Genomic DNA, 10,837 nt, shown 5'->3' on the forward strand with positions numbered 1-10,837 from the left:
GTATCAGTGCTATAAGGCAGAAAATGATAGAGCAGGGCACACCTGACATCCTCTTTTTGTTTCTGCATGGGTACACACACCTGTGTACAAATACCTCATGCACACACCCACCCACATACATACGCACACACTTTTCATTCTTTAATGTGTGAAACTTACCCTCTTGGTGACGGGTACTTTTTACAAACAGTATGGAAAACCATAATGCAAAAAAAAATTAAATTCGGTGCTCCAACCAAAACTATACTTATGATATCAGATAGGTACTTCTTCAAGTTGTTCAGTTTTGATTGTGCCGAAGGACTGCTGTCTTCTGCAAAAAGATTATACCATCAGGAAATGTTAGGTAACCCAATTTTCTCCTACTTTGAGAGTTGTTTGCACTGTACATTGAAGTCAAATCTCTTTCTCAATGATTTTTTGAAAAATGTATTTATTTTATGTCTGTGAATTTGCCTATGTGTTTGAGTGTTTGCTTGGATGCATTTGTGTACACCATATGCATGCACGCCTGGAACCTGGAAGAGGTTAGAAGAGAGTGTCAGATAATCTGAAACTGTTGTTGCAAATGCTTGTAAACCACCATATGAGTGCCAGGAACTGAAATGAATCCTCCGTGAGAGAAGCAAGTGCTCTTAACAAGATGGCAAGAGCCATCTCCCTATCCTTCAGTGAGTTTTTTTTTTGAAGTTTAAGAAAGTTTCCATTATAATTTTCGTGTGTGTGTGTGTACAATTGTGTATAAATGGTTTTGTCTGTGTATGGAGAAGTGTATATTTCAATGCACATGTGGAGGTCAGAGGACAATCTTGGGTGTCATTCCCTGTCTTCCACCTTGCTTGAGATAGGGTCTCTTCTGTTGTTTATTACTGCACTGAAAGCCAGGCTAGCTGATTAATAAGTCTGCGAGGATTCTCCTGTGTGCCTCCTATCTCACTGTAAGGGACACTGGGATTATAGATAACTTGTCATTTTGCTCAGCTTTATGTGGGTTCTGGAGCTCTGAATTTAAGTCATTACACTTGTCCAGCGATTGCCTTACCCACTGAGCCCTCTAATGTAATTTTCTTTCCTTGAGCATATCCTGGCTATGAATGTCAAATGTGAGTAGTATCTCTAGTTAATCTGTGTCATTATCAGCATTACCTCTGAATCACAGGTGGTTATTGCGGTAACTAAGATTTCAAGTGTATGCTGCGCATTTGAGTGTTACTGTGTGAATGGATGTGATAGGAAACAGGACAGGATAACAACACATCATGGTCATACTCAATGGTATATTAGGAACAGCCACTTCAGAGGCTAAGAATGAAGGGTCATTTCAGGCCATGTACTTGAAATGAGCCTGAACAATACAGGAAGAACCTGACTCCAACAACCAAACCCAAATCAAAACAAACCCCTGATACTTAAGTCCCAAGGTAAATTTACTCACATGAGGTTGTCTAGTTTGGTTGGCAGACTGGGTGTTAAAGGGAAGTCAGAGAGAACTGTATTCTTTAGGTTTAGAATTTTTACATAGATCTTAAAATATCAGCTATTGTACTCAGAATTCTTAAAGACCTCATAATAGTAACACCATTATAACAGCATATTTCTTAATCTAGCATTCCTAATAACACAATAAATAATATAAGAGATAATACATTTTAAACATTAAGCTTAGGCACATACCTATAGTAGTGTTGGTAGATGAGTTATTAATTAGATTTCTATTTAGACAATTGATTGTCCAAATGGACAAGAAAAGGATGTAAATAAAAAACTGCATGGCCATAGTGTGGCCAGAATGTTTCTTTGGCTAAGGTTACTGCTGTATCTTATTTGCTTCAGGCTGGCCTTGGGGTTTGGACATCACTGTCATTTTGCATCAGACTCTGACAACATAATCTCACTGTGGAAAAGCAACAAATTTTGTGTTCAGATCTTATCAAGTGACTTTTAAAAGTTTGTATTTGTATTTTATGTCCATGAATGTTTTTTCTACGTGTGTCTGTGCACCATATTTGCATAGTACACACAGGACAAGAAGACAGTGCTCGATCCCCTGGAACTGGAGTGACATCAGATCTCCCAGAACTTGAGTGACAGTTGTTAGCTGCAATGTTGGTACTGCAAATTGAATACAGATCCCCTCCAAAAGCAGCCAGTGCTTTTAACCTTTGGAGTCATCGCTCCAGCCCCTCAAGTGACTTTTAGTCATTTTTCAATCAAATCTTCTAATTGAAACAAAATTAAAGGATTTTTTTTTTGAGACAGGGTTTCCCTGTGTAGCCCTGGCTGCCCTGGAACTCAGAGATCCACCTGCCTCTGCCTCCTGAATGCTGGGATTAAAGGCATGTGTCACCACAGTCCAGCAGATTAAAGGATTGTTAATCACAGATACTGTTAGGGTTTGAATGAGAATGACTACCATCGGCTTATATATTTAAATACTTGGGCTCCAGCTGGTGGAACTGTTTGGGAATGATTAGGAGCTAGGCCTTGTTGGAGGAGTTGTGTAGCTGGGTGGGCTTTGTGATTTCACTCATTCCCAGTGAGTTAACTTGCTCTCTCTGTCTGCCTTGGCTTGTGGATCCATTGTGAGCTCTCAGCCACTGCCTGTTTGTTATGCCTGCTGGCCTGTGCCTTGCCCTCTTCCATGGTAGTCATGGACTCTAACCTTTTGGAACTATGAGCCCCAAACTGAATGCTTTCTTTTCTTGCTGCCTTGGTCATGGTGTTTTGTCATGGTAATAGAAAAGTAACTAAGACAGGTGTTGTGATGATTAGTGTTAATTGTCAACAAGTTCTAGAATCATCTGGGAGATGGGCATGTCCATGAGAGGTAATACCTTGGTTATGTAAATTGATGTTGGAAGATACATTAATTGTGGTCAAGGCATTCCTTGGGCAAACGATCCTGGACTATATAAAGAGAAAGTGTACCGAGTACTAACATGCATGCATTTATCACTGTTTCCTGCCTGTAGATGTGGTGTGATCTCCTGCTTCAGATTCCTGCTGCTTTGACTTCCCTGCCATGATGGACTGTAACCTTGAACTGTGAGCCAAAATAAACTCTTTCTCCCTTCTATTGATTTTGTTAGAACATTTTATCACAGTAACAGGAAAAAGAAACTAAGACATTTATAAGTAAACTGCAAAAACTCTGGGTTTGGTGTCCCGGGTTTTGGCACCAAAATGTTAGCAAACTGCAAAAACTCTGGGTTTGGTGTCCCAGGTTTTGGCACCAAATGTTAGTAAACTACAAAAACTCTGGGTTTGGTGTCCCGGGTTTTGGCACCAAATGTAAGTAAATTGATGGCTGAAACTGCGAGGAGACAGTTCAGCCCTAGAGGGCGAGGTATCCTGGACACCTCAGAGCTACTCAGGACAAAAGCTCTGCCCTGAAGGTGTCCCGGACACCTGGAGCTGTTTATTTAGCACAGCTCTGACGGCTGAGACTGCAAAGAAACAGCCCAACCTTGGAAAGGAATGTTTTCTGACTTCTCGGGAGAGTCAGGCCTGGAACTGCTTCAGCAAGGAAGGGTATCCTGACTCTTTGGGAAGGTCAGGATATACCTGGTATGATGGTATGATGGAGGATGCTTTCCCCACAGGACACAGCAATCCTGCTCCTTTCCTGGAGAGCCACAATCTCTGGCTCAGTGTTACGAGCTCTTTCTCACTCAGTTCTGTTCAGCTCCCCCTTGCTCAGTCCACTATGGGACATCCCAGCAAGGTTCTTCTGTTCAGCTCCCCCTTGCTCAGTCCACTATGGGACGTCCCAGCAAAGTTCTTCTGTTCAGCTGTCAATGAAGGTCTTCACCCAATACTCTTTTGAGAAAGAGGTTTATTTGGGAAGGAGGAGTCCAGGAGAGTAGCTGCCTCTACCAGGGTGGAGAGAACAGCTCACAACTGACCGGGCAGGGTGGTTTATATAGGATGTCTAGGGGGTGGAGTCAACTGTGATTGGTTAGTTTATTTCCTGCCCAGGGACTGACCAGTTTTGTGAGCAAGGGGCAGAGATGGCCCTGATTTCAGGGCCAAACTGTGTTTCTTTCACTGGCCTTTATTGGCTTTCTGTCACTACCTCTAAAGCCAGTGAAAGAATTAAACATGAGAAAGAGGAACGAGTACCAGCCTCAGGCCCCCAAACCAGGTCCCCAAACCATTAGCCTCAGCAGAAATATTCTTGTCATATTTCTTGTGGCATCAGCAGAATAACCTTGTGACAGTGTCTGGGTCTAGCAGAACATCTTGTGGCTATTCTAGGAAGAAAAGCAGCCCCCATGGAAAGTCCCCATAGCTGTACTACCCCTCCCCGGTGCTGATTTTTAAACTAGCCAATTATGTATTGCCCTGAATGCTATGCTAATATTATGGTTTTCACCTTTAAAAGATGCCTGCAATTATTGTTCGGGGCTCCTCTCACTGAATTGTGTAGTGGGGTCCGTTTGCACAAACAATTAAAATAAAGCCTCATGTGATTGCATCAACTGGTCTGGAATCTGGGTTTCTGGGGCGCCCACCTGAGAGGATAGTGCCCTGAGTCTGGGGTCTATCAGTCAGGGCACATTTCTTTCACTGACTCTGATTCTAGGGGCCAAGAGTGTTATTTTGGTACTAGTCTCAGAGTCAGGGCATATTTCTTGGGTTCTGGGTTTGGGGATAAAGTGTTCACTTCTCTGGCTCAGGTCCCAAACACAGGCTGTGTTTCTTTCCCTGGTCCTGGGCCTGAGGGCCAAGATTCTACTGTCCTGCTCTGTGATTGGTTGATTTCACAAGTCAGTTGGCCAGGGGCAGAGATGGCTCTGATCTGAGCTAAACTGCGTTTCTCCCACTGGCCTTATCTGAGCCATCCTTTCCTATTTCTGGACTCCAGGGTCATGGTGGGTTTCTCTAGCCAGCCCCTTTTCCCTACTACATTTGTGAAACAGAATTTTGTTTGTTTGTTTGAGACAAGGTCTGTAGCTAGAAGTTTTCCTGTGTGCCGCCTGGTCCCACAGCTGCTTGGTCCCAAGTAAACACACAGAGGCTTATATTAATTATAAACTGTATGGCCTATGGCTCAGGCTCATTATTTACTAGCTCTTATAACTTAATTCAACCCATTTCTGTTAATCTATGTTTTGCCGTGTGGCTTCATGTTTTCTTACATCTTGCTTCTCCTGGTGCTGGCTCACAGCTTCTGCTGTGACTCCACCCTTCTTCACCCCCATCTTCAGTTTGAATGTACCACCTAACTTTAATCTGTCTTGCCATTGGCCAAACAGCTTTATTTATCAACCAATGAGAGCAACACATATTCATAGTGTACAGAAAGAAAAATGGATGAATTTGAGAAATGTTGAAGACTCTTGTTTTCCCTCTGACTACTATGGATTATGTAAAGGAGGAGTTGGAAGAGCTCAGGATTTGGATGTAGATAATTAGGTGATTATTAACCCCTCTTATGAAATAGAAGACACAGGAGAATGAGATTTGAGGAAAATGAGATTGGAAGAAGCGCTAAGCTCAATCTAGAGTTTTGTTGGAGATTCCCATGAGATACCAAATACAGAAGTCCATGAGCCAGTCAGGTCATCAGCCTTTGGAAAAGGACTTCCCAATACTCTTTATACTATTGGAAGGGTGGGAAGCCTATGACCTTTTCTCAGCTTAGTATTTTTAAATGGATCAAGTGAAATGTGAAATGAATCAGATTACAAAGAAAAGAAATTATACTGAGATACAATTATCAAATAGAGATATTATGATGTAAGAATATATGTAATTACTAATTTATTAAATGATCTGATGGTAAATCTAATAATGCCCATAAGCTGAAATAATGATAATTATCAATAATATTTTGATGTATCAGCAACAACCATGATACATGAAAATATTTGTGATTTCTATCAATGACAAAGTCATACATATTGGCTTGTTATCTATATTAATAATTGGAAGAAATATTAAATGTGCAATAGAGATTACTAAATATGTAAAGTTAACATTTTCAGCCTGGAGAGAGATGTCTCAATAAAGGGCTTGCAGCATAAGCATGAAGACCTCCCTTAGATCCCTAGCACCCCAGTAAGCAAAACCTGGAAATGGTGGATTTACAATCCCAATGTTGAAGAAGTGGGGACAAGTGGATCTCAGAGACTCACCGTCTAGCCAGCCTAGCCTAATTGGTGAGCTACAGGCCAATGAGAGACCCTGTTTCAACAAGCCAGGTAGATAGCACTTGAAGAAAGACAGCCGAGGTTTACCTCTGGTCTCCACATAAATGCTTATAATGTGCTCCTACCAACATGTACCTGTACACATACAAACACAGTCACAAAAATTATGGGTTTTGTTTGTTTGTTTTGGGTATTTCAAAATAGGGTTTCTATGTGTAGCCATGGCCATCCTGGAATTTGCTCTGTAGACCAGGGTGGCTTTGAACTCAGAGATCCAACTGCCTCTGCCTCTTGAGTGCTGGGATTAGAGGCATGCACCACCACTGACTAGCCAAAATTTATGTTTTTATCTACTTTTTGTTTGTTTGTTTTATTTTTTGTTTTTTGAGACAAGGTTTCTCTGTGTAGCCCTGGCTGTCCTTGAACCTGCTCTATAGATCGGGCTGACCTCTAACTCACAGAGATCCACTTGCCTCTGCCTCTTGAGTGATAGGATTAAAGGCATGCACCACCACCTTCTTTTAAAAATCTACTTTTATTTACATCCAAATTCTATTCATGGTTCTGTTTCAAAAACCCAATCTAAATGTTAATTCTAGTTAGTAGAAGCAGATATGAACAACCTAGGGAGAGAAGGTTAAGAAGAATGCCCAAGTATAGTAGAATATTATTTTAAGGTGTGTTACTTTTGTTTATGTTGCATTTGTTTAATTCTGTGAAGCTGTGTTATTGTGCCTGTGTAAAACACCTAATGGTTTAATAAAGAACTGGCCAATAGCAAGGCAGGAGAAAGGATAGGTGGGGCTGGCAGGCAGAGAGTATATGTAGAAGGAGAAAACTGGGAGGAGAGATCCAAATCTAGAAGGGGAAGCCAGAGAAAGAAGAGGACATCAGGGGCCAGCCACCCAGCTACACAGCAAGCCATGGAGTAAGAGTAAAATTTATAGAAGTAAGAGAACAGGAAAAGCCCAGAGGCAAAAGATAGGATAAGTTAAGAAAAGCTGGCAAGAAACAAGCTAAGCTAAGGCTGGGTATTCATAATTAAGAATAAGCCTCCATGTGTGATTTATTTGGGAGCTGGGTGGTGGGCCCACAAAAAACAGCAAAAACCTCCAACAATACCCAAGACCAAATTCAGAGGGATTCATATGTTTAGAATTTGGGTAAGAGTGGCTGATCCAGCAAAGCAAATGAAAGATGTTCAGTGGAACAATGGAGGCAGAAATCAGATCTCAATGGGTTGTGGAGTAATCAAGAGCTGATAAAGAGATATTAGCTTGTTTGTTACTTTTCTATTGCTGTGACAAAATGCCACAGCCAAAAGCAACTTATAGATGAATTTATTTTCAGTTCCAGTTCCAGAAGGAGAGGCCATAATGGCAGGGGGAAGCATGGAAGTAGGCAGCCGAAACAGGAATCTGAGAGACACATTTTAACTGCAAACATAAAGCAGAGAGAACAAACTGGAAGTAGGGCATGGTTATAAACTCTCGAACCCCACCTCTAACTGATGTACTTCCTCCAGAAAAACTTCACCCCATAAGGGTTCTGTAATATCATCCAAAAGGCACCATCCACTGGGGACCAAATGCTCTAATACCTTAGCCTGTGGAAGACATTTCTCATTTAAATCACTGTTGGTGTGCACCTATGTTTCCTAGTGGCTTTACCCAGCAGGACTGCATAAGAGGATGATTGAACCATGAGCCTGAGTACCAGCTGTTTGTAAGGGTCTACACTTGGCTGTATCTAGCAAGGGAGAGGTCCTTTTCCCCTCTCCTTGGCATTGCTATAAAAAGCCCTTTGAAATAAAGTTCTGGGCTGGTGGATAAGGATCCATGCCCACCCGAGGCTATCCTGCATTTCTATCTGTTTCTCTCCCCTCTTTACTTCTACCTAAGTCTCTTATCCCTCATTCCTCAAGAGTCCCTGGGGTAAGTAAATGTGGGAGTTGGTCTCCCACAAATCATCACAGCTGATATGTATCATTGCTTTCAAGTTTTACTGTAATCAGTGGCAAGATCAAATTGCTAGTTTGGACAGGGGCTGTCTTGATTGGTTTGAAATGCTGTGCCAAGGGGAAAGCACAGTCGGGCTTCCTAACTAGCAGATGTTTAGTGCTCAGCTATGGAGATTGGTTTCTAGTTTGCTTCTCTATTGCTGTGATAAAATACTGATCAGAAGAAATTCAGGGGAGGAAACAGTTTATTTGAGCTTAACAAGTTACACTCCGACAAAGCCAAGGCAGGAACTCAAGGTGGGAAACTGGAGGCAGGAACTGAAGCAAAGACCATGGAGGAATACTGCTTACTTGCTTGCTATCCATGGCTCATGAGCTTGCTCTTTCATATGACCTAAGACAGCAAGTGCAAGAAAGGCCATTATCATGTAAGCAGATAATGTACTCAGAAGATATAACCCTCCCACCCCCTAGCTATACTACTGCTAGATATTTACTTGAAGGATCCCAAGGTCAACATATTGCAGAGATATTTTCACAAAAATATTTATTGCAGCACTCTTCACAATAACTGTGTAATGGAACCAACCTTGGGATCCAACAACAGAGAAATGGACAAAGAAAATGTTATATATGCACACAGTGGAATTGTGCAATGGAAAAGTACAAATCATTTTTAAAGGAGGTAGGGCAGAGATCTGAGGACAGTGAGGAAGGCTGGGAACAGATGCTGTAGGGAATGGATAGACTAAAGAATCTATCAGATGTGATAGCAGTTGGGAATTGTGCCTTTCTCTGGATAATGAGAAAAATTATTTTCTTTAATGATAAAGCTATTTCTATGGTAGGTTCATTAAGTTAAGAAATTAATCATCATAATTAATCCTACTTGGGAAATAGATGTTAATTAGAATTGCTATATAAAACAGCATTCAATTTACTGAGGAGTTTTTCCTGACAACCACATTCGGTCAGTATATATGGACCAGCATATACTATTCAAAGAGTTGACTCATCTCAGGGCTCTGAGCCTAGGCTCCTAAAACAGAGACACCAGAAGATGCCTTGTTTAATCACATGTCCTGGTCTCTCTTTGTTTAGCCTATTTTTGCCTGTCCTGGCTTCTTTATCAGCATTCAGACAAGGGAGGTCTATATGTAAGACATTTCTCCTGGAGAGGTGTATATGCATTACAGACATGTGGCAATGGGAAAAGCATACTACATTCCTGTAAATGAATTTGCTCTTGTAGTTTTGTCTTGTATCACCAAGAATTGGCAGAATTCAATTCGAAAGTGGGGCTTCTTCTGTGTTATGGAGGCTTCAATGGTAGAGAGAATTGTGTGTGTGTGTGAAACATTAAAGAAAAGTACTTGTGTGCAAGTAGAACTGAGAATAACAGATTTGATTTCATTAAGGAGGTCTAGGGCCAGTTACATTGTAGGAACTGTACTGGAGCTGAGTTCTGGAAAACAAATAGACTCTGAAAAAGTGAAAGAGAAGTGTGTCTTAGTGAAGGAGGCAAGCACATGCGCAAAAGCGTGTGGTGGAGGAGGCAGTGGCACATTGGAAGAACCAAAGAATACATGTGCTTAAAAGAGAGAATGTGAGCTGCTTCTTCCTACTTCATAGGCCTGGCTCTTCCCTTCTCCATGCTGCCAAATAGACCTTATCCCGCCTTACCTCATAGGTAGCTGGAGTCCTCTGAGACCTCCCTTCCCTACCCATCAGGTAGCCTATGCTCCTTTACTTTCCATGCCATAGGCCATCTGGTGTTTTTTTGTTTTTCTTGTCTTCTGTGACCTCACTTCCCTGAGATACTAGGTGGACATTCCTCTGTCTCACTCTGTAGGCCTCCCAGCTTCTCTGGGATTTTGCTTCCACGTGTGGCCAAGCTGCTAGGCTCCTCTGGGATCTTTCATCTTTATACCTTAGACTAGATCTACTCCTTTCTATCCTACAAATTGCTTACTCCTCTGGTTTCTTACTTCCTAGTGTTCCCAGGTAGGCCTTGACCCTCCCAACACATTAGGCCTCCCTACTACACACCCAACTTCCCGAGATATATCCCTAATGACTAATTGGCTAGAACTTGCTAAGTACATTATTGTTTGTCTATCGCTGTGATAAAACACCATGGATCAAGGTAACATATAGAAGGAAAAGTTTAGTTAGAGCTTACATTTCCAGAGGGTAGGAATCTATCACCATCATTTGTGGGGAACCTGGCAGCAGGCAGGCAGTGCACTTAAGCAGAATCTTCTGAGAGCTCACATCCTGATCCACAAAGAGAAAACAGAGAGTTCACTGGGGATGGCAGGAAGCATTTGAAGCCTTTAAAGACCACCTCTGTGACATACGTCCTCCAACAGGCCATACCTTCTAATTTTTTCCCAAACAGTTCCACCAACTGATGACCAAGTATTTGAACATAAGAGAGCCATTCTCTTCAGTCCACCACATCAAAGTAGGACAACCAAATGTGGAGAGCCACACCAGAAATCAGCTTAGGAGAGGAACGGCAAGAGGTATGCTGATTTTGGACAGTGTCTCTTCCCATGAACCATAGCAGACTCCTAAAGATGACAAGGGATATAACCTGCAACTCTCATTACCAGTTCCACAAAGGAAAACAATATCTCAGCCATCTTAGAACTTAATCTCTCATGAACATTGTACATAACTACACTTAAGAAAAGTGATTTACAGTCAGGTGTGGTGG

At 41.8% G+C, this 10,837-nt stretch overlaps 1 long non-coding RNA gene across 1 annotated transcript; it reads right to left on the reverse strand.

The window, feature by feature from the left end:
- Window positions 1–222: 222 nt before the first annotated feature.
- On the reverse strand, window positions 223–1,806 carry LOC131912011 (uncharacterized). The gene is made up of 2 exons (XR_009379498.1): window positions 1,675–1,806; window positions 223–313 (listed from the first exon to the last, which is right to left on the reverse strand). It is a non-coding gene; the product is annotated as an uncharacterized LOC131912011 (long non-coding RNA).
- Window positions 1,807–10,837: the final 9,031 nt, after the last annotated feature.

The sequence above is a fragment of the Peromyscus eremicus genome, chromosome 5 (genome assembly GCF_949786415.1).
Source record: "Peromyscus eremicus chromosome 5, PerEre_H2_v1, whole genome shotgun sequence".
NCBI classification, from domain to species: Eukaryota; Metazoa; Chordata; class Mammalia; order Rodentia; family Cricetidae; genus Peromyscus; species Peromyscus eremicus.